Source organism: Gopherus flavomarginatus, chromosome 2, assembly GCF_025201925.1.
Source record: "Gopherus flavomarginatus isolate rGopFla2 chromosome 2, rGopFla2.mat.asm, whole genome shotgun sequence".
NCBI lineage: Eukaryota > Metazoa > Chordata > Testudines > Testudinidae > Gopherus > Gopherus flavomarginatus.
Genome location: NC_066618.1, coordinates 102962730 through 102987494, shown reverse-complemented (window position 1 = coordinate 102987494; position 24765 = coordinate 102962730).

Here is a 24765-nt window from a genome sequence, read left to right as displayed (position 1 = left end):
TCGAGCCGGTTATGCATTGTGTTACTGAAACAGAACCCCTGGATACTGAACCCGGCCCTTGTTGCTGCCAACTCAGAGGGGCAGAAGGGTTACACACGCTTTTCTAGGCCTTGCCACACTTTGGATTAATGTAACATACATATAAAAGGCAAATCAATGCCACTGAGCAATGCCCACACCAGTCTCCCACCCAGTTATGTTGAGGAGCCCTAGCTGATGGACTACACTTTGGTGCACAAGACCACTAAATGTAATAAGTTTCAAGGAAAGTGCTATTTTACCAGTAATGTAACCTACTGTGCAACATACTTTTATTTCAGAACACAGCACACAAGAACTATATCAGCCAGTTCCAATCTGACCAGGCCATAAAACTGTAGTAGCAAGTTTCCAAATTTCTGCCTGCTTTACTGAGGCTAAGGAACCCACTGAAATAAATCAACCAAGAAGAACCCAAAGAAGGCTAGTCTTTGTGCACACTATCATTCAGTGGCCACTTTTGTATTGGAAACATCATACATGGATTTTCAGACTGTTCTTGTTTCAGTCAAGTGTTTGCCATTATTGGGGCTACTACTTATTTTTGCACACTTGGGGCCAGAGTCTGAAACTTTTACTCGCACTGATGAGCTGTTACATAAAAATAGTCCATAGATGTCATTGCTTATATGCGCAATTCCTTCCTGTTGTTGACACCCCTTAATCACTGAAAATCTACCACTCTTACTCAAGATGGGTGACGCTTGACCCTGCAAATAATCCCAGTGCTTTCTATGGGATCAGGGGAAGGGATTACTCAGCATGAGTAAGGCTGGCAGAATTGCATCCTATTTTATTTATGACTTGATTGTGAATAGTACCTTATTTATTAGGGGCCACAGTGTGACTTTACAGTCGGCCCTGAATGAGAGCTGCCCTGTAGATTCCTCATCCCAGAGCACAGCAGAGAATGACCTGTGTTTCAGAGTCATAATTCATCCCCCGCCCTTCCCTTTGCCCCGGGGAGGAAAGAGTGAGAAAATTACTTCTTCCCTTTTCATGGAGCAGTTTAGTGCCCCAGGGAATACCATTAGGAAGTAGGAGTGAGGAGCAAGCACTGATTCCATTCCACCAAATGAGGAAATGCCTGGGCAATATTGGGCATGTAACCCTGCTTTGCTCCCCATAGCCGGAGTCAAATTCTGAGCAAGACCTTGCTCTCCCTGTATAAAGGCGACAACAATCTAGCCCAAAGCCAAAGTATAAATGCTTCAGGCCCAGCTCCTGCTGTTATAGAAGTCAATGGCAAGATTCCCATCAACAACAATGAAAGCAGGTGCAGACCTATTGTTATAGGAGGCAAACTGGTATAATTGCCAGCATACGCATGGGGATTTGCTTTTGCACAACCTTCTGATCTAATTAAACAGGCTGCATTCCTGTTGATGTGCCTAAAGAAATCCTGAAGGGAGGCATAACTGCTCTCCTAGGCTGTTAAGCGGTGTAAACTAAAAGCCTATTTTTCCCTCACTTTTAAGCATTTCACCTGCAGCACAGCATCATTGTTTGTTTATTAGTAGATTACATCAATTAAAGCATAATATTAATTTGTGAAAAGCTTCAGAACTCGCTTCTTGTATTCTAAAGAAGGGGCTAATATACTTGTTTGTGTTGCTGTTGATGAAATCTCATCTAGTACAAAAAAAAAGAAATGCCGACATGAACTGAAAAGGAATTGTTCTCGCCAGATGCCATATAAATGTTCTGTATTTGGAATGGTTTATTTTTTTATGACCCCTGCGTCCTCTGTATGAGCGAGGAGGATATTTACATAGGTCATTGCAGTACTGGAGATAAAAGTGGGTCTATATACACACTCCTTACAAAGAAAAAAAAAGGATGTTCTGAACTCTGAAGCTCACTCTTAATTAGACTGAAGTTACTGTATATTTTATTTAATAGGGGTCATTAGTAGGAGTTTCCGATGGTTATTTTGAGAATGCAGGTATAATTAATTCCCCCAGGAAACATGGGCAATTAGATTTATGCTATTGTGCCCGTGTATTACTCTGCCTCTTTCCCATGGATAGCTACATCTGAACAAGGAGATGATTATATACTTTAAAAATGCAGTGGTGTTATTGACACTGTGCCTTGCTTTTATCAGTCAAAAGATAATAACCACACTGCAGTCTAGAAAGGGTGAGATTGTGACTATCACCCAGAGGAGATGCTAGAAACAACAGAATTTTGACCATTGCAGGTAGTAAAAACCTATCTAGGTTTTACCTGTGAGGTGCATTAGTTACCATGACATCCAGTGCCAGGCAGTGGCAGTTACATGTGCAATCTCAATAGGAGCTGCAGGTGCTCAGCACTCTTGAAAATTATTCAGGCCATAATTTGTTCCCCCTTCCTCCCATTTAATAGCAGAGACCAAATTTTGTTTGTGTGTGCACAGTGGGGTGCCGTTCCATGACTGGGGCTTCTAGGTGCTACCATAATAAATAATAATAGTGAGCAGAAGATAATGGTCCTGAGGCAAAGCAGCTGAGGTACAATTCCCTCCCTGCTTTCCTCTTGCTCCCGGGTTACTGCTCTGCATCAGTAACAAATTAAGCACCCTCACACTGGCTTAGCTGCATTGGCTGGCAGATGGCTGGGATGGAGCCTATTTTCTAATCCCTGCTCACACTCTGTTTGGGGGATGTGGGAGTGAAAGGCTCAAGGCTTTCAGTAACCCATAAAGGGTCCCTTACTCTCTCATACTCCAGGACAGGTATGTGCTCTAAGGGGCAGTTTAGCCCTGAAGCTTTATAGTTTTTGCAGCCCCAGGGAAAAAAAATAATAATAATTGGACCTTCCTCTCTCCCTCTGTGGATTCTAGAACATCCTTTATATAAAAACAACATTCCACAGTAATGGTTCAAAACCCTGAGGTTTACAGTTGTGTTATTGAAAACACGGTGGATCCTTACTGGAGAACACCGTTGTTTTGAACACCGGATAGTGCACTAAGATTTTGGCTTGCAGAATTCCACAAAAGGTACCTTCAAAAATAGTGAGGCTGTATTTTGAATGACAAAACCCATTCAGCTCTTTTATCTCTTTGGGATGCCAAATTTTAACTGATGTTTGAGTACTGAATAGTTTTCCTTGCCATTTGCAGAGTCCTTTGAAAGAGCGAATTGAGGTGTGGGGGAAGCTTACTGTGACATTTTATTTTGAAAGCCAGCAGATGTACTGAATCAATTAAATTGAAAATGTTACAGCTACTGCATACTAAACGCAGATGCAAACATACACATTTCTGAACACAATATATCATTTCAAATCTCAGCTATTACATGCATTGAAAAGTATAATTGAGATTGTCAATCAGTTAACTGTGTAACTAACTTTGAGAAACTAAAACCAGGGCAATTATTTGGACTGGAGAGAATGTGACTCTCGAAGCCTGAAGCTCCTAGTTCAGCCAGGACTCACAGGGCTTCCAGGTTACCAGTTAGGCTGCCAGGAAGGCTGCCGAGGAGCTAGGAGCCTGGAAGCCCTGGGAGGTGTGCCATGGTCTGAGGCCCTTGGTTCAGCTAGGGCTTCCAGTTTCCCAGTGCCCCTTCAGCTTGCCACATGGGAGAACAAGATCCTGGGAGCTCTAGCTCCCAAATTCTCTGTCCTGTGCCTTGGCAGTTTGGTCTCCCAGGATCTCTGGCTCTGGGTAGCCCAGCAGGTGGATTGTCCCAAAGCTGGGGCACCATTTCCAAGTTCTCCACTAAAAGGAATTTGGAGGGGTTGTTCAATTCCAAAAGGAGAGTTCCTTTTCTCCACTAATGCACAGCCTCTGCATGCCTGGGAGCAAACACAGGCAGAATGTGTCCCCTGTGGTGGAGTGGCTCACACAAGTCTTTAATGAGTGCTCCATGTAAGTGGCAGAATCTAGCTGTTTGTGAACATTTAGAAAAAGAAAATGGCATCTTAGTTGTAAAGAAGAACCCTGTAATTTGAAATACACAGATGCCCCTGCCTTTTTAGTGTAACTATATATAAGTGCTGTGTGGTATCATCCTAGTCAGGGGTTGCTTTCCTCTTAGTTTCCTTCTTTTAATTTTTGGTCAGCAATAGAGCCTTGTAGTATATATGGTACTACGGATTAGAAAAGGTGACAAGTCAGGTCAACAATAAGGGTTTACTTGAGTCAGTAATTCTCTAACTGTAGTCAAGGGACAAGTGAGAATACACTGAATATTTCCACACGGTCCACAGAGCTTCAACTGTCACAAATGGTGACAAGAACTGGTGATCCTCAAGCAATGAAGTTTCTTACAAAGACTTTGTTAACCACTACACCAGAAAAGATGAGCACCATTCTACATCCTGCTGGCTCCTTGAAATCTTTTTGGGGGTGCTGCTTTGGGTAAATTCAGATGATGTCAGATTCACATACAACCCAAAACGCTAGAGGGGAAGCAAACACAAAGGACAAAACCAATCTGCAAAGTGAGCTGCAGGTCTGAGGTATGCAAGCAACAAGGAGAGACTTGGTACAAATAAACATATCAACAATCCTTTATCCAGACACCAAAAACAAAACAAAAAAACCCAGCACATATACAAAATGGGGGGGGGGGAGATGTAGCCAAGAATTACAGTTGCTGGAAGTCAGGTGTGGGCTCCTTATTGGATTATTCATAGAGCAGCTGGTCTACAAGAAAATCTATCTTAAGAAACTGTACAAGATGAAAAACCTTGAGGCATTTTAATGTTTCTCACTATTTCATACTATGATATTTTCTTCTCCTTATCTTAACTGCTAGACAGAGGAGCTCAGAAATCAACTGGGCTCAGAGAGAACCCTGTTGTATATTGTAGCTGCTTCCATAAGTCCATGTCACCTCCAACACCCTGGTCTCAGTCTGCAAATCCCTCGGACTAACTCAATGGCGTATCTCCCAAGGAAGTGTGGGTGGAGGGAGAGGAGCGTGTTATGGATAAGCTATACCCAGCTGCTTAGTTCCATTGGCTTTAGCTGCCTGTGGTCAGCATAAGGAAAGGGGAACATATCTGATTCTTCTGTTGTGAATTAGAAATTGTTACACTGAAGAAATACATTACGGAAATGAATACTCATAAAAGGGGTTAACCTCAGCAAAAGATTCATACCACCTCATACGGGACATTTTAAGGATGACTATCAAAGCCCCCTTCATCTGAATTCTTCTGAGTACTTGGCTGAAGTACTTTCTTAATTTCATGGAAACTTAATATCTTGGAAAGCAGAAGGGGTTTTCCAGTCTAAGGCCTTGGGTTTTTTGGTGAATTTCAACTATGTCCTTGTTATAAATCCCTGTGCGGACATTCTTATTCCAACATAAGTGTGCCCTTTTCTGGTTTAGATTATGTCATTTGGGAAGGAGTTTAAGCTAAACTGAAAATAACCACTCTTTTTCCAGGGTAAGAATATCTACATAGGACGTTGTGCTAGTATAACTATATTGCATACTTGGTAAAGTCTTCTCATGTAGACAGGTCCTAAGAATCAGGATAGACCACATTTTCACTAGCTTTTGTTAGACGTTTAAACATTCTGGAAGCTACAGAATAGAAATACCTTTTTAATGCATCATTAAAAAAAAAAAGAAGAATAAATAGGCTAATTTTAAGAAATCCCTTCTAGGTCACTTTTAAGGCAGATAGGGAGGGACACATCAGAATTATACAAACTGTGTTTGGAAGGGAGTGAGAAGAGGTGCTGTCAGGTAAAGGTGGCAAGTTGCTGAGAACTGTAGCCTAATCCAGCAAAGCATTAAGCACATGCTCAATCAAATGTCTGGATAGTCTGTTTTCTGAGGTAGAACTGGGAGGTAAACAGTTTTCCCAAGCTGCAAATATTTTCAAGAGTTTGATTTCCCCCTCTCTTCCTGCCATCTCAAATTGGGATGAAGAGTCAAAACGTTAAAAATATTTGTGAACCAAAAACTAGTGTTTTTTTTTATTTTGGTCAATCAAAACATTGTTTTGATAGTTTCAAAATGAAGTGTTTTGATTTTGCCCTGTAACCTAATTAGACTGAAAAATAGGTTAATAAAGGGCAAAAGTGAAAAATCATTTTGAACTAGGAAATTTGAATTTTTCATTCTGACATTTCCAAAATGAAATGTTTTGACAGTTTCAACATTTTCTTTTCCTCAACATGCTTTCAAGTGCAAAAGTTTGTCAAACCTGACTGAGTTTTGTGAATAGCATTAGTTTTGACAAACTGGCATTTTTAAACAAAAAATGATTTAGGAAAAAATATTCCAACTAGCTATATATTTATCACCATATGAGTGCCTCACAAACTTTAACATATTCTCACAATACCCTGTGAGGGAGGGAAGGATGTGATCTCATTTCACAGATGGGAAGAGAGGCAGGGACATACTAAGTGACTGCCCATGGTAGCATGTGGTAGAACTGGGGCTTGAACCCATGTCTCAGGCTAGCACCATAACCACTGGGCCATCCCTCCTCCTGCTGACACTGATATAGTTAAAGCGAGACACCTTCTTACGTGTTTTGCTAGATCTGACTGGAGCATTCAGCACCTTGCAGGATTGAGCCCCAAAAGGCATGACTATGTTTCCGCTAGAGTTCTGTGGCTGGAATTACTTGTGCTGAAACTGTGGTGGTGTTTTTAAACTGTCTAATCCATCTCAGTGCACGGTGAGCAGGAACAGTGCACATATTGTGAATAGAGCAGACCAGGGAAGATCAACTTGAGTCTGAGACACTCATTTCTCAACCAACAAGGAATTAGCCCTAGGAGAGCCTCCATCTCTTCTTCAGCTCCTCAGAAACCTGAAAATATTACCAATGATATTTTCAGTCATCTTCCTCTACTGTGGGAGAAATGGCCATTTTGATAACTATTGAAACAGCCAGGGCAACTCCTGAAAGGGCACAGAAGCCCTTTATTTCTACATAAGGGAATTACAGAGTAACCGAATCCAGCTTGAGGATGATCAAACTGACACAGCTGGGACATGGAAAGGCTGCCCAGTGCTGGGAATCTTATGGGGCTAGAAATGAGTTACTCATTCCTATCATAGATTCTACAAAGATCTTGTGCCCTGTATCTCTCCGCTGAGAGGACTGGAGAGGCTTTTGTGTCACTTTGGACACACCTGCAGGGGGATGAGGAAACGTACAGAGGGACTGGAATGTAAGAGGTTCCAATTAGTGCACCACAGATGCTTGTGGGAGGTGGATGGAGATGTATTCAGCCTAATTGGATCCCAACATTTTCAGCTGATCATTCAAGTTCAGAGCTGGTTTCAGTGCTGGGGGAGTGTACTGGACCCACACACTGTTTCACTGGCTTGAAGACCTGACTTCCTCCAGCTTCATGCACATGCCAAGAGAGAAGATTTGCCCATTCCAAAAAGCATGTCCTCATTGATTCAGCTGTGTTTTCTTGACAAATGTAAAATCCCCAATTTAGACTAAATACTAATGTGCAGATGCACAAAATAAAAGATAATTGCCTCCTTAATTAATTTTCCTGTTCTGAAGAGCACTGTGACATTTATGAATAAATCAGCAAAAAACACTTGAGTTTCATAGCTGCATTTTAAGTCACATTTTATGAATTTAGGCCTACTGATGGTTGCAGAATTACTTAAAAACAAAAGCTGAATGTTTTCAGATTTGGAAATAAATAGGAATTTGAATCCGCCTTTCATAAAATGCCTTTTACAGCAGCAATGTACAATGTATTACAATGCTATAATTTGCTACAAAGCGATATAATGTGATTAAATGGCTATAAACCTTTCTGGTACAGGAAAACATTGTTACATGTGGCTCCAGGTTTAAAGATACAGGGCTTGATCTTACTCTTCAATATGAACCTGCACTTCCTTTTGTATGCCATAAAAATTAGTATGTGTGCAGAGTAGCCTGTTTTACCAGATAGAAAACACAATGGTGTGCACCCACCTACTCTAACACTCAGATGATTCACTTCTCAAAATGTTGATAATTACAGAATTGTGTGTCATGGTCTTGGAGTTGCAGAAGTGTACACTGACGGGTATGTGGCTAGGTCCCACGTGGCTTCATAGGAGAGCATAAGCTCCTCCCCCCACCCCCAGCTCCATCTGGACTGTGGCTCTTAAGGCTGGGGGTGGGAGGGAAGAGGCTATCAACCCAATGTGAGTAAAGGTAGGGGGCATATCACTAGGATTGGGCATGGAGTGGTGTAGCTGCGGTTTTGCTCTTCCATGCACTGGCTAGCTGTGCTAGCTGGATGTGAGGGGGAAAATATGTTGCATGCTGTAAAAGGTTGTAGCAAGTTCTCCCTCCTCAGTGCAAGAGGAGAGCATTGGAACAACTGTGCCTTAGAGGGGTGTTTCTGGATGCACAGTTACTCCTGGGGGGTATAGCTCATCCTCCACCCTTTACTCAGGGCTGTGGTAAAGATCCAATCCAGCCTAGTGTTCACATGTGGGTTGGCACAACGCAGTATCTGAGAATGCAAGGAGCAGTTCCAAATGATCCTGTTATTGCCAAGGGCTAGTGTAAAGATGGTCAGGAGTACACAGAGGAAACAGCATGTTTGCGTCAGCCATTGGTTTGCTACAGAGAGGATCTCAGTTTAGGTTCTTCACTTGATCTCTCATTCCTGCAGAGCTAGGAAGGCAGTATGTCTGTCCCTGGGTGGAAGGAGCAATTCACATTGCTCTCCCAGGTCCCTCTCCAACTGACAGCAATATGTAGCTTTTCTTTGCTGGAAGGAGGACTGTGATGCTAGAACTGTAGAGGAGAGGGAAGTGAATAGGGAGAATAAATGAAGACGCCTCAGATTTGAGAGGGGATGGGGATCTTGAAGAATTCTTAGGGGAAGTGGAAAAATCACAAGGATTCAGGTAACAAAACTTAAAAAGAATTATAAGAGTCTGCATGAAGTCAGCAACCTGAGGCAATAAAATCTGTCTTCAGAACCCACTCAGTATGGCGCACTGTCCCATTCTGGTGTGATTGGCTGGGCCACATACAGAAAGTGACAGCTGCAGCCTGGCTGGGCCTTATGCCTCACACAGTAAAGACAGACTTTTATAAGGGCCCAGGTAGAACTGGGCAACATTCATTGTGTGCGTGTGGGGGGGCTTTTTTGGACACACACTTTTGGGTAGAGGAAATGAAGATTCAACGACACTGAAGTGTTTAGCAACTTCGTCAGTTTCATTGAATTTAAAATTGCTAAAAAAAAATCTATTTTTCAAAACACCTTTTGTTTCAAATTTTCCTTTTTGTTTCTTAAATAAAAAACAAACAAACATGTTCAACCTGAAACAATTTTTCTGGAATCACCAGAGAACCGAAAGACCCATTATTTGCTCGGCTCTAGTCCCAGATTCCATCCTGTTTGCCAATAAACTACCTAACAGTGCTGTGTTACAGAACAGCAGCCCCTGGATACTTGCCAGTCAGAGCTGAAGTGACTTTGCAGTCTACACCTCCACTATTCCATTTCCTCCCAGCCACTATCTTCCCCTCACTGTTCATGTCCATAGTTTTAACAGCAATGCTTAGGTGCGCTAACTGCAATACTTTATCTATAATAAGTTGTAACCTTAACATATGTTTATCAAGGATTTTGTCATGATACTCCCCTTGGTTTTTGGGACAACAAATAACTTAAAACCCCCACAATGTCCTCAGCACCCTTTCATGCCATCTTTCTTTCTTGGGTTCTCCATAGGTTCTGATGGCTTGGCTAAGCATCCAAACTGAGTTCTGAACCTATGACTTTTCCTCTTCACTATATATATATTAAATTTGTGTGTTCTGAAACATACCCCAGGCTTTCATATATTTGTTATGGTGAGACTGATTTATGCATACTGCTATGTAGCTTGGCTATATTAATGCTGCTGTATATTTCTATTGTCTTTCTCTGCAAGGGCCAAAGCCTATCACTGATAGTCAAATTCAGTGGGTTTTCAATTAAGCTCATAGTGCTAGAGGCAGAGCAAGAACTGTTTAATAGGGAAACTATTACATTGAGTTTAGGATTCACACAGAAGCAGAGGAAAGTTGTGGACAGCCCTACTACAAGTTATTGTGAGGTACATGTAAGCTGCACAGTCAATAGCGTGTGCTCAGAACAGATATTCATTGCAACCTATGACTGCCTGAGAGTGTATAGGTCAGATTTCTTTGGCTACGCATTTTCAGCAACAAAGGATCCTGGACAGAGACCAGATTGTAAGGTCTGTGTAACTGCTGCTCCTGCTTATTTTAGTCACACATCATGGAGGATCATTATCCTAGGTCCATCCTTGTACAACATATACAGGTCATAACATAAGTGTTTAAAATATATCTATATTCCATAAAGTTCTGAATGTCAAAATATCTGTAACAGCCTTTTCTCGCTCCTCCTCTATTTGTTGTAGTTTGCCTACTCCAAGTTAAGTGACATCATTCTTCCTTGTACTCAGTGTTGTTGTAGCGTTGTTGCAGCCATGTTAGTCCAAGGCTATTAGAGAGACAACGAGGGTGAGGGCAATACCTTTTATTGGACCAGCTTCTATTGGTGAGAGAGAAAGAGAAAGATGTTTTCAAGATTACACTGAGCTCTTCCTCAGATCTGGGAAACTAACTCAAACTGTCACTCAAAATACAAGTAGTTAACACATTTCAAGGGACCATTCATGGTGTAATGGCTCATTAACACCCCTCCAGTCATAGGGAAGAAAGACGGGAAAGCAACCAGTGGGGTTCTTAGCAGGTTACAGATTGTTGTAATAAGCCATAAATCCAGTGTCTCTATTCAGTCCATTATTTTTAGTGTCTAGCAAAAAGTTATGAATTTAAGCTTCCAGACTCATCTTTTGAAAGTGTTGTGCAGGTTTCCTTTGAGATTGAGGTGATCAATCACTCTGTATCTGACCTCTTTTTGAAAAGTGTTCAACCACAGATGATATGATGTCTTTGTCTTTTATCACTGTCCTGCATTAGGTCATTTGAGAACGTAGTAATAGTCTAGTTTCACCCACATACTTGTTATTGGGGCATTTAGTGCACTGGACGAGGTACACCACATGTTGGGATAGGTGTATGTAGGACCCCTTGATCTTGAAAATGTTGGGGTGAGGGTACTGATCATTGCAGCAGTGGAAAAATGTCTGTGGGATTTGCATCAGGTGTTCTGCAATGGTCTGGTGGCACTTTTCTCTTCCTTGATGCTTCTGAACTCATCAATATTTAGCTTGGATTTCCTGTAGGCTCCTGCAGAGACTTATGCACGTGCTTAATTTTGTGTGCTCTGATTAGTTTCATTGACTTCAGTGGGACTACTCACAACGTCACATTTAAACACATGCAGAAATCTTTGCAATATCAGGGCCTTTAATGCACCTTGTCTGTGACTGATCAATTTTTTGGTTTTGATGGATATTCATTCTCTCTCTGTCTCTTTCCATTTTCTGTTGCTTTTTCTCCATTTTCTGTCCTCCCTCTTCCTGTTCTCTCTTCTCCTCACTTCAATTTTTCCCCTCCTCACATCTCCCACCCAACCCTTTCCTCTTCACCTTGTGCCCTCTCACTGTCTTCTTTTCTCCTCTTCCACCTCCATCCTCAGTCTGTTTCCTTCTTTCTCTTCCTTATATCACACAAATACTTTATATTCATATAGCACATGGTAAGTGCTACTGAAAATAGTTATTACATACATACACTGAAATAAAAAAATGTGTTTGGATCTCTTGAGTTTATAACTAGTGGCAAGAGCACTATTGCTCACAATATTCTAATATCGGTTTGTATTCTTTTGAATCCCCATGCAATTGTCTACTATACTGCTTTCATCTTGTGCTCTAGCCAATTAAAGGAGTAGTAGTGTCAAGCTTTGAAGGGAGCCCTGTCCAGTCTCCTAGAAGTATACCTTTGACAACGGGCCCAGACAAGCAAGGGGTAGATTAGAAAATGGAAAGAAGAATACGAACCAGTGCAGCAGTATAATAAGTAAGAGTCCCTGACAGTGTGGTAACAGGCAACAAAAGACATGTCTTGACAAAAAGGTCATCATTTATTTTCTCTTCCCTAGTGAATTTTTAAATTCTTCACCTGGAAAGCAGGGAGAAAACTATCAAATTATTGCATGTCAAGGTCAAAGTGACCAAGTTCTGGATATAGCTGTAAAATTAGCTCTTGTATTGCCACGTACAACATTTATTGCTGGATCAGATTATTTGTATCTAAATGTATTCATAAATCAAGCAGATGGCACTTAGCAATGCATCTCATTTAAGGAAGTTGATATTTGCCAAGCTACTTGTTTCATAGCATTTTTTTAACCCCATATCGTTCAGCATTTAGAAACACTAAGTGGTTGATGTTTTAAATCAGTGGTTTTCAATCTTTTTTCATATCTGGACCCCTAAACATTTTCAAAGAGAGATGTTGATCTTAGACATAGTCTGCAGACCCCCAGGGGTCCACAGGCTCAAACCATTGTTTAGATACCCAAGTAGAATTCTATAGGGCCAGATCCTTATACTGTGACTCTTACTGAGCAATGCTTTATCACCCCACCAATCCCCATTTCCTCTGAATGGCCACCCTCCCAAGAAGCTCAGGAAAAGAGATTTACAAGCTTTGCAGAGTACCCTGAAGTTGAATAAAGTCAGGCTATTTGAAACAAACAGCTGCAGCGGCACAGGAGCCAGCAAACAGAGCTGTAAACAGGGGAGTTTCAGTGGGAGTTTCCAGGGGGATACTAAGACTAAGACAGAGGAACTAACAAGCTGATTAAGGGATACGGTGGTGGTCTGGTGCCTGCTGGGGGCTTGTGTTGTTTTGACTACCAGGCTTCAGGTGGGAAGGCTATGACTGATATAGAGGTAGCAGTGAAAGACACAATGAGGATGACTGGATGTGGAAGCTGTGGCATGTACATGATCCTGGAGGGGGCGCCTGAAAAGAGCTTTGTCTGCATGAAGTGCCACCTGATAGAGCTGATGGAAGAGAAGATCCAAGGACGGGAGATGCAGGTGCAAACTCTGCTTGAGTTTAGACAGGGGTTTGAGCAGATGATGGAGCACGACACGAGGGGGCTGAAGGGATAAGCTCAGATGTGCAGATGGAAGCAGGACCAAAGAATTCAGAAGAGAGACTGCTTGGTGAGGAAAGTGGAAGGTGGAAGCATGTGACTAAGACAACCAGGCAGAGGAAAAGACGGGCCAGTGAAGGAGAAATAGAACTCAGGAACAGGTTTGCAGAGTTGGAAAATGAAGAAGGGGTACAGCAGGTGGCCGCTGAAGGAGAGAGGGCAAGGAAAAAGAGAAGAGCTGATAGTCCTGCAAGAGGAGGGGAGGAGTCAATGGAGGCAACACCACATGTGAGCCCCAGGAGAATTGCAAGGGGGAATAGGAATCGAGAGGACTTGCAGCCAGTGGGTGCGGGGGATAGACCAGAGAAGCGCACTGTCACCAGGAAAAGGCAGGTCTATGTGATTGGAGACTCCTTACTGAGAAGAGTAGATAGTCCTGTGACTAGAGCTGATCAGGAGAACAGAAGGGTGTGTTGTATGCCGGGTGCTAAGATACAGGATGTGGACCTGAGGCAGAAAATGATACTAGCGGGAGCGGGGAAGAATCCGTTGATTGTCCTTCATGTGGGAACGAATGATGCTGCTAGATACTCTCTGGAATGTATCAAGGGAGACTATGCCAGACTGGGGAAGACGCTTAAGGAAATTGAGGGTCAGGTGATCTTCAGTGGGATTCTGCTGGTTCCTAGAGAAGGGCGACAAAGGTGTGACAAGATTATGGCGATCAACAGATGGCTCAGGCAGTGGTGCTATAAGGAGGGCTTTGGGATGTACGGCCTTTGGGAAGCATTTACGGACAGAAGACTGTTCTCTCGGGATGGACTTCACCTGAGCAAGGAGGGAAATAGACTTCTAGGATGGAGGCTCGCCAACCTGATTAAGAGAGCTTTAAAATAGAAATTCAGGGGAGATGGTTGGGAGATGTTTGGGAGATCTCCACGCCGGAATTTAACCTTGAGAGGGAAGTAAACAACGTAAGAGGGGATACAGCTGTGGACAGAAGAATTGGCATAAGGAAGAAGGCTAGTGTAGATAACAGACTAACAGGTGATGTTGGTGGTAGAATGTCTGTGCCTAACGGTACAGAATGTGAATGAACCCAAACGGCAAAAATTAAGATGTATGTACACTAATGCGAGGAGCCTAGGGAACAAAATGGAGGAACTAGAGCTACTGGTGCAGGAGGTGAAACTGGATATTATAGGGATAACAGAAATGTGGTGGAATAGTAGTCATGACTGGAGTACGGGTATTGAAGGCTATGTGCTGTTTAGGAAAGATAGAAATAAAGGCAAAGGTAGTGGAGTAGCATTCTACGTCAATGAGGAAGTTAACTGTAAAGAAATAAGAAGTGATGGAATGGACAAGACAGAGTCTGTCTGGGCAAAAGTCACACTGGGAAAGAAAGCTACTAGAGCCTCCCCTGAGATAGTGCTTGGGGTGTGCTACAGACCGCCGGGATCTGATTTGGAGATGGATATAGACCTCTTTAATGTTTTTAAGGAAATAAACATTAATGGGAAATGTGTGATCATGGGAGACTTTAACTTCCCAGATATAGACTGGAGGACAAGTGCTAGCAAGAATAGTGGGGCTCAGATTTTTCTGAATGTGATAGCTGATGGATTCCTTCACCAAGTAGTTGAAGAACCAACAAGAGGGGATGCCATTTTAGATTTGGTTTTGGTGAGCAGTGAGGACCTCATAGAAGAAATGGTTGTAGTGACCTTGGTTCGAGTGATCATGAACTAATTCAGTTCAAACTAGATGGAAGGATAAACAAAAATAGATCTGGGACTAGGGTTTTTTTTTCAAAAGGGTTAACTTTAAAGAATTAAGGAAATTAGTTAGGGAAGTGGATTGGACTGAAGAACTTGTGGATCTAAATGTGGAGGAGGCCTGGAATTACTTTAAGTCGCAGCTGCAGAAACTATCGGAAGCCTGCATCCCAAGAAAGGGGAAAAAAACCATAGGCAGGAGTTGTAGACCAAGCTGGATGAGCAAGCATCTCAGGGAGGTGATTAAGAAAAAGCAGAAAGCCTACAAGGAGTGGAAGAAGGGTGGGATTAGCAAGGAAAGCTATCTTAGTGAGGTCAGGACATGTAGGGATAAAGTGAGAAAGGTTAAAAGCCAAGTAGAGTTGAACCTTGCAAAGGGAATTAAAACCAATAGTAAAAGGTTCTATAGCCATATAAATAAGAAGAAAACAAAGAAAGAAGAAGTGGGACCGCTACACACTGAGGATGGAAAGGAGGTTAAGGATAACCTAGGAATGGCCCAATATCTAAATAAGTACTTTGCCTCAGTCTTTAATAAGGCTAATGGGGAGCTTAGGGGTAATGGAAGAATGACAAACAGGAATGAGGATATGGAGGAGGATATTACCACATCTGAGGTAGAAGCCATTCTTGAACAGCTTAATGGGACAAAATTGGAGGGCCCGGACAATCTTCATCTGAGAATATTAAAGGAACTGGAGCATGAAATCGCAAGCCCATTAGCAAAAATTTTTAATGAATCGGTAAACTCGGGGGTTGTACCGTACAACTGGAGAATTGCTAACATAGTTCCTATCTTTAAGAAAGAGAGAAAGAGTGATCCAAGTAACTATAGGCCTGTTAGTTTGACATCTGTAGTATGTAAGGTCTTGGAAAAAATTTGAACGAGAAAGTAGTTAAGGACATTGAGGTCAATGGTAATTGGGACAAAGTACAACATGGCTTTACTAAAGGTAGATCGTGCCAAACCAACCTGATCTCCTTCTTTGAGAAGGTGACAGACTATTTAGACAAAGGAAATGCGGTAGACCTAATTTACCTCGATTTCAGTAAGGCATTTGACACGGTTCCACATGCGGAATTATTAGTCAAATTGGAAAAGATGAGGATCAATATGAAAATTGAAAGGTGGATAAGGAACTGGTTAAAGGGGAGACTACAACGGGTCGTACTGAAGGGTGAATTGTCAGTCTGGAAGGAGGTTACTAGTGGAGTTCCTCAAGGATCGGTTCTGGGACCAATCTTATTTAACCTTTTTATTACTGACCTTGGCACAAAAAGCGGGAATGTGCTAATAAAGTTCGCGGATGACACGAAGCTGGGGGGTATTGCAAACACGGAGAAGGACCGGGATATCATAAAGGAAGATCTGGATGACCTTGTAAACTGGAGTAATAGTAATAGGATGAAATTAAATAGTGAAAAGTGCAAGGTCATGCACTTAGGGATTAATAATAAGAACTTTAGATATAGATTGAGGATGCATCAGTTGGAAGCAACAGAGGAGGAGAAGGACCTTGGGGTATTGGTAGATCACAGGATGACTATGAGCCGCCAATGTGATATAGCTGTTAAAAAAGCTAATGCGGTTTTAGGATGCATCAGGCGAGGTATTTCCAGCAACGATAAGGAGGTGTTAGTACTGTTATATAAGGCGCTGGTGAGACCTCACCTGGAATACTGTGTGCAGTTCTGGTCTCCCATATTTAAGAAGGATGAATTCAAACTGGAACAGGTTCACAGACGGGCTACTAGGATGATCCGAGGAATGGAAAACCTGCCTTATGAAAGGAGACTCAAAGAGCTTGGCTTGTTTAGCCTAGCCAAAAGAAGGCTGAGGGGGGATATGCTTGCTCTTTATAAATATATGAGAGGGATTAATATCAGAGAGGGAGAGGAATTATTTAAGCTTAGTACCAATGTAGATACAAGAACGAATGGGTATAAACTGGACACTAGGAGGTTTAGACTTGAAATTAGACGAAGGTTTCTAACCATTAGAGGAGTGAAGTTCTGGAACAGCCTTCCAAGGGGAGTAGTGGGGGCAAAAGACATATCTGGTTTTAAGATTAAGCTTGATAAGTTTATAGAAGGGATGGTATGACAGGAAAGCCTAATTTTGGCAATTGATCTTTGATTATCACCAGATAAGTATGCCCAGTGGTTGGTGATGGGATGCTGGATGGGATGGGATCTGAGTTACTGCAGAGAATTCTTTTCTGAGTGCTGACTGGTGAGTCTTGCCCACATGCTCAGGGTTTAGCTGATCACCATATTTGGGGTTGGGAAGAAATTTTCCTCCGGGGCAGATTGGCAGAGGCCCTGGAGGTTTTTCACCTTCCCCTGAAGCGTGGGGCATGGGTCACTTGCTGGTGGATTCTCTGCAGCTTGAGGTCTTCAAACCACAATTTGAAGACTTCAATAACTCAGGCATAGGTTAGGGGTTTGTTATAGAAGTGGATGGGTAGGGTTCTGTGGCCTGCTTTGTGCAGGGGGTCGTACTAGATGATCACATTGGTCCCTTCTGACCCTAGAATCTATGAATCTATGAATCTATGTCACAGGATCCGCTCACCACAAACAGCACCTGCTGCTGACTGTCCTTAGGATTAGCTGTGCCATCTTGAGCTCTCCCACTGGTGTTGTCTTCTTTCATCTTGTCTTGCTCTGCTAATCTGCTCTCTCTGCATCCTCTGTGGCTTGGCCCTCCAGTCAGGTTGCTAAAGTCCTCCCCTTCCAAGGAATTCACACTCTTTCCAGACCTGCCAGCTGGCTGGCACCTCCAACACTCTGCACCACTCCCCTGTGGTTGGTATGCGAACTCAGGTCAACCCTCTACACTAGGCTCTAGCCTAGGGATCCTACAACAAGCAGCCACAGTCTCTATACAGACCTACCTCTTGCTGGTGTTTCCCTGGGCTTCTTCCTACATATCTGGCTTCACCCCTCTCTGGGTTTACCAGCCTCCAACTCCCCCCACTCAGGAAGTGGCTGCAGCTTTTCGCTGCCACCACCATCAATAATCAATCAACCATAATAATCATCACAGCAGCCCCCCTCTCTGCAGCCAGCTACCTGGCTTTATACAGGCCCCTCCTATTCCTGCACAGGTGAGCCTGTCCTTTATTGGCTGCCTCTAGCCTAACTCTCCCCTGCTAGCAGCCTAATTAGCTGATTGGACCTACCTGGCCTAATTCAGCTTTTGCAGGGCTAGCGTGGGGAGTCCTCCCCAGCACAGTGACCATGAGGTGAATAGGAAGTGAATTTCAATACTGAGGGACTTTGCACTGTCAGCAGCTCCCTCTCTGTTATATTGTAGGGCCTGAAGTTCAAACACTTCCACTGATTGCAACTGTGCCCACCTGGCACAGGGCATGAGGCAGGCTCTGAAGCCACCAAGCCAATAAGGGGTATGTGGATCAAAGTTAGCACCTTTAGGTTCAACATAGAAACTAATGAGTGCTCAGTGCAGCACAGTCTGCTCACCTAGGGCTCAACTGGCCTTGCAGTCCAACCATCAGAGCTGCTCCAGGAGCAGGACATGAACTGTTTTGTAACGCTGGGAGACACAATCTGATGCTTTCTCCTCATTCCAGGCAAGAAGCAAGCTGTGCCAGCCTCACTTGCTGTTGCAGCTCACTTCTCCTTGTGTGCTGGCTCCTGACTGTGCACTGGCATATTAAGAGGGAAATGGCACCAAGGCTCCATTTTCTGTCCCTGTCCACCACAACCTGCAGAGGATGGGGAATCGCAATCTAGTGACAGCTGCTCCACCTCCCAACCTAGTCTCTGGAAATTCAGGGAACCTGTGTAAGAGGAAAAGTGGCTTTTTATAACCCCTTGATCCCATGGAGGTGCACAAGAGATCTCATGGTTGAGTCCCAAGTGGTCAGCCAAATTTTGCTCTAGTTTCAGCTTCTAAATCAATTTCTCGTAAAGCACACCGTATTAACCTAATGTTGAAGTGATAAAAGCACGCAGCAAGATACCATGATCAACACCAAAAAGAAGTGGCTATTCCTTCTGGATAAGCACAGATGGGGGAAAAAAAACATCCTGACAACAGCTGCTGCTGGATCATCTGACAGTTGTTGGGCTAATCAGACCCGCAAATTATGGTGCCAGATACCAAGTGACAGATGAAGTTTCTCAGTCAAAAGGGCTGATATAAGTTATATATAACCTCCTGTTGTTCCTCCCAGCATCACCTCCATCTTCCCTAAATTGGCCCTCAGCCATCTTGCTGTCATTTATACTACAATTGCCACTCAACACTGGGAAAGAGATTCAAATCATCTTGACTGGTCCAGCCAGGGTGAGACATAAAACCGGCTGTCATCAGCATACTGACGACACTAACGTGAACCTCCTCCTAACAACTGAAAAAAAGCAGCAACCAGAGCCTGTGTGAGTGCTCCTGGGGCTAACAAGCAAATCCCCAACACACCCTTGGAGGGAACCTCTGGGTCAGTAAAAAAAATGTAGTCACTTAATAACAATTTCACTCACTCCTGATATACAAGACAGCAATACCTTATGATCAATAATATTGACGGAATCAGACAGATCTGATATCAGCATAGACACCTACTCACTGTTAATTGTTAGAAGGAAATCAATTGACCAATGAAACCAGCATGGTTCTTGTGCTAAATCCACCAGCAGCTAAGTTAACAAGTATCCAGAAGATCAGAGACATATAGATAATGAAAGAAGCATCTTGCAACAGCTTTCCCAGCACCTTACCCAATGAGGGAAGATTGGAAACATGCTGGTAACTGGCCAGATTGTCTATACAGTGTTGTTGTAGCCATGTCAGTCCCAGGGTATTAGGTGAGTGAGGTGATATCTTTTATTGGACCAGCTTCTGTTGGTGAGAGAGACATGCTTTCAAGCTACACAGAGCTCTGTAAGAGCTCAATAAAAGATATTACCTCACCCACCTTGTCTCACAGATTGTCTATGTCAAGCAATAGTTTCTTGGGCAAAGGATTCATGCAAGCTTCCTTTGCAGCCAGTTGCATCTTGCCCTTCTTAAAGGAGAGACTGATGGATCTATTGCTTCTACACAGGCCTTCACCAGCTAGGAGGAACACGGGCCGACAGCACAGGTTGTGGTCTAAAGTAATTATTACATTTTCAGTTCCTCAATGAGAAATATAAGCTGAAACTTAGCAGAGAAGGCCATGCATTTGCCCACTCAAGATATTGGTGTAGTATCAAGAAGCAGATAACTCAGCCTAAAGTTTTATCAGTTTTCTCCACAGAATACTTAGAATTGTCTTCCTGAAGGAAGGACTTTAATCAGCAGCCAAGCAGTGGCAACTCAGATTAATCAGGCTGTCCAAGGCTTAGACTCTGTTCAGTTGGATAATTGTTTTCTCTTTTACAAGAGCATTGAATAAGTGTACTAGAATGTTGAGATTACTATTTTACTCTGTAGATTTGATTGCAAAATAATCTGTGGGTTACCAAAAAAAAAAAAACTGCTAAAAGACTAGACAGCTTGATATAATCTTATATTCTCTATAGATTTGGGGTTTGATTCTATTTTCACATCTAAATTCCATTGACATACTATGAGCAAGATTTTCAGAATTGATTAGGGTATTTTGGGTGCCTCAGTGTTTTGGTATCCAGCTTTCCAAATAGCTCTAAGTATCCACCTTCTGAAAATCAGGCCCCTTTAAGATGTCTCAAATGGGGCTCCCAAAAATCACTATTCCTTTTTGAAAGCCTTACCCTTAATGGAGGTTGTTCTTGATTTATACTTACATAACTGGCATCAGAACCAGACTCTTAATTTAAAATATATTGCATGGTATATCAAACAGAGGTGAAATTCAGGCATCACATGTCTAGTCCACATGGGATATCTGAACTTCACTTCTTTCCAGTGGGAACTGCACTGCCACAAACCAAAAGCATGGTCCCCAGCGACTAAAGTCAAATACAATGTAAATGGCTTCCCGCAGACAAAGTTCAAACATAACAAAGGAATGAGGCTTCCTGAATAGTAGCACTATTTTGCTGACGTCTCTGCCATTTGGCCACTGGGAAGTGTCATGACTGACACTTCTCAGAAGCCTATTGTGGCTCATTGGCAGATCAGATGCTGTTAAACCAGCAATGATTAAAAACTGAGTGACATAGAAATTAATAACATTAGTTATCCTTGCTTCTAGTCATTAAACCTTGATTCTACTAAGAATTAGTAGAGCCAATTGTTTCTTAAATCCCTATGAGTTGAAAAAGCAGACTGTATAATCATGGTGTGTCTGAATTCATAATGTCAGCTACTGATCCAATGACCTTTCTAAATGAAACTATTAAAAACTGATATTATAAATCCTAGTATTTAACACTAATTCCACTAAGCATGAGGGACTTGATTCCAGTGTCGGTGACAATGAGGTTACATAATAACCCTGTTGACTTCAGTGATGTTACTCTTGATTTACACTAGTTTAAGACAGGGAAACAGGCTCTACTCCATTTACCAGATTTCCTAATTAATCAGTATTTCTCAAGAAAAAAATCTGAATAACCTATATTGTGCCTACTTCCGGCTTCCACTGAAATCAATAGCAAACCTTCCACTGAAGTCAGTGGAAATAAGATAAAGCCTGTGATACATATATTTATTATTAGAGAAGATTGAGGTATGGTTTTGCAAATGAACATGCAGTTTGGATCACTAAGGTTTCTAAAGTTTGAATAATCATAAATAATCAGACAACAGATGAATATCTATGAATCCCAACAGATTATTTGTCCTAACAAAGCAGGTGTCCATTATTTACTATGAGTTTCTCCAGTAAAGGGATAGATAATGTGACAGAAAATATCATATTGCCTCTATATAAATCCATGGTGAACTCACTCCTTGAATATTGCATGCAGATGAGGTCGCTCCATCTTGAAAAAGATATATTGGAATTGGAAAAGATTCAGAAAAGGGCAACAAAAATTATTAGGGGTATAGAACGGCTTCCATATGAGGAGAGATTAATAAGACTGGGACTTTTCAGCTTGGAAAAGAGGCGACTAAGGGGGGATATGATAGAGGTCTATAAAATCATAAGTGGTATAGAGAAAGTAAATAAGGAAGTGTTATTTACTCCTTCTCATAATACAAGAACAAGGGGCCACCAAATGAAATTAGTAGGTAGCAGGTTTAAAACAAACACAAGAAAGTATTTTTTCACTCAACGCACTGTCAACCTCTGGAAGTCCTTGCCAGAGGGTGTTGTGAAGGCCAAGGGTTCAAAAGGGAGCTAGATAGATTCATGGAAGATAGGTCCATCAATGGCTATTAGCCAGGATGGGCAGGAATGGTGTCCCTAGCCTCGCTTTGCCAGACGCTGGGATTGGGTGACAGGGCATGGATCACTTGATGATAACTATCTGTTCATTCCCTTTGGGGCACTTGCCATTGGCCACTGTCAGAGGACAGGATACTGGGCTTGATGGACCTTTGGTCTGACCCAATATGGCCATTCTTATGTTCTATGTTCAGTTTCCAAATGTTCCATTCATCTTATCAGGGAGCAGAAACAATACTACAACTTACGTGACCAATAAATTGGTGACTTGCAAACAACCCATGGTCTGAACATTTCTTGTACAAAGTGTTCAAACAAACACATAATGAATATTGAAACATTAGTTCAGAAGTTAACTAATCAAAAAACAAGAGCTACATTCCTAATCAGGCCCAATTCTCAAATTTAGCTGAGCTGCACATAGGACAAGACTCAAAGGGGAAGCAAAGGTTACTGTATACCTCCCCCCCACTACCTCAATCCTGGGATTGGTTCAACCTTCAGAATAATTTGGAGCTGCCATAGAGCTGCTCTAAAATACACCACCAGGGGAATCCCCAGCAGGTGGCTCAGTTGGCACTCTGCCAGAGAAGTACAAAGCAAGTAAAATAGGGCCACTCTCTGGCCTCTTTGTAGAAAACACTTCAGCCAGCTGCACACATTGTAGAGCAGACTCAGATGCACACTGTTCTCCCACTTCTCTTTCTAGATTACTGCCAACAGAGCAATTGTGCCTTCCCCAGAGGTACAGCTATGGTATGTAAGTGTTTCTGAACATCTTTTATTGTCAGAAGAGCAGGAATCATCCAAAAGAAAGTCCAGTCATGCTCTTTATCTACCTCACTGAGACAAAACTCCCCTCTTTTCCTCATTTAGCCCTTTAAAGTAATCTAGATAGAAAGACACCCTCTCTGATTAGCATTGTAATAACCCTCTCTCCATAGTAAATGGGTGGATTTCACCGTATGGAATCAAAGTGCAGTTAATCAAAATGACTCAAGATTCTACCTTTTCCAGGTGATGCTCTAGGGCAGGAGTAGGCAACCTATGGCACTGGTGCCGAAAGCTGCACACAAGCTGATTTTCAGTGGCACTCATACTGCCCAGGTCCTGGCCACCAGTCTGGGGGGCTCTGCATTTTAATTTAATTTTAAATGAAGCTTCTTAAACATTTTAAAAGCCTTATTTACTTTACATACAACAGTAGTTTAGTTATATATTATAGACTTATAGAAAGAGACCTTCTAAAAACATTAAAATGTATTACTGGCACGCAAAACCTTAAATTAGAGTGAATAAATGAAGACTCGGCACACCACTTCTGAAAGGTTGCCGACACCTGCTCTAGAGGTTGCCCTGGTGTGTTAAAGGGCCTCAAAATTTCTCCAGGAGCTCTTCCTTCTCCAGCAAATAGCCAAAATACTGTGTGAAATAAACTACAAAATCTTGTGATCATTCTCTGCTCACCCAACACACAGTAGATATTTAGCTCTGAAGTTACCTTCAACAACATCAACACTAGTGTCTGAGGACTGACCTCCTTGCAGTCAAGTAATAAGTGTTCTCCTTGTTATTTTCTTCCTTTTTGCATCAGCAAAACCTGAACCAAAGTTCTCCAGCTTCCTGGCAGTTTGTTCTTCCAAGTATTTCGCCAAAGAGTCAGACCTTATGTTTAAATTGTAGTTGAGTTATGAGTTTTGAAGGGCTTGGACTTTCCAGACTTTCTCCAGCCTGTATCTGCCAGCCTCTCTTTCCTCTTTCCTCACAGACTACCAACAACATATTCAGAGTTCTTTTCTGGCAAATATAGTCTGCATCATCTCTAGTGTCCCTGAAAAGGTAATTGATGTCTAAAGACTTTTGTTTTATGTCAAAGCCAGATCATACTGTCCCATGGTCAAACCCAAACCAGATGCCCCAATGGGAAGAAACTCTAAGGTTTTCCTACTGGAAATTGCTCCCTGAGATCCCTGAACCCTCTGCAACTTTTCCTTACTCCCTAGTGGTCTGGCTCCATTGGAGTTATGCTATCATCATTTCTCTGATTGCAACTGTAATGGAACATTAAACTGTATCATACTGTTCAGCCACTGGTTGGCACCATGTGTGACATAACTTATCGTAAAACAGGTATACCTGGCAGTGCATTGAAGTGCACACATCTCTGGTTTAGCTCTCTGGGAAGGAAGTTCTGGAGCCAGTCCATATCTGGTGCAGAAGTCTGACCTGATTGTACCAGCCCTGCAACCTATTGTGTGCTAGATGCTCATGACAGCAACTGCACACATGTATTCTCAAGAAAGGAGGCAGCCACAGAACAGGTAAGTTAGGATGTACCTCTGCCTTTCTCCATCCTGTATTCCAAATCACTCCATACACAGAGCAGGGCATGCACCATGGGAGTGGATGGCAGGGAGACAGCTAACCAGAAAGATCTCTAGTGAAGAATTCCTATACAGAAGCTTTCTATGTGTAAGCTGTTATGGGTGGACTGCAGCTTGAAATACAATATATATGTTTTCCTATGGACACTTTCACCTAGGTGCACCCTTTGAAAATTCACTGGCAGGAGCATTTTTCTAGGCACATC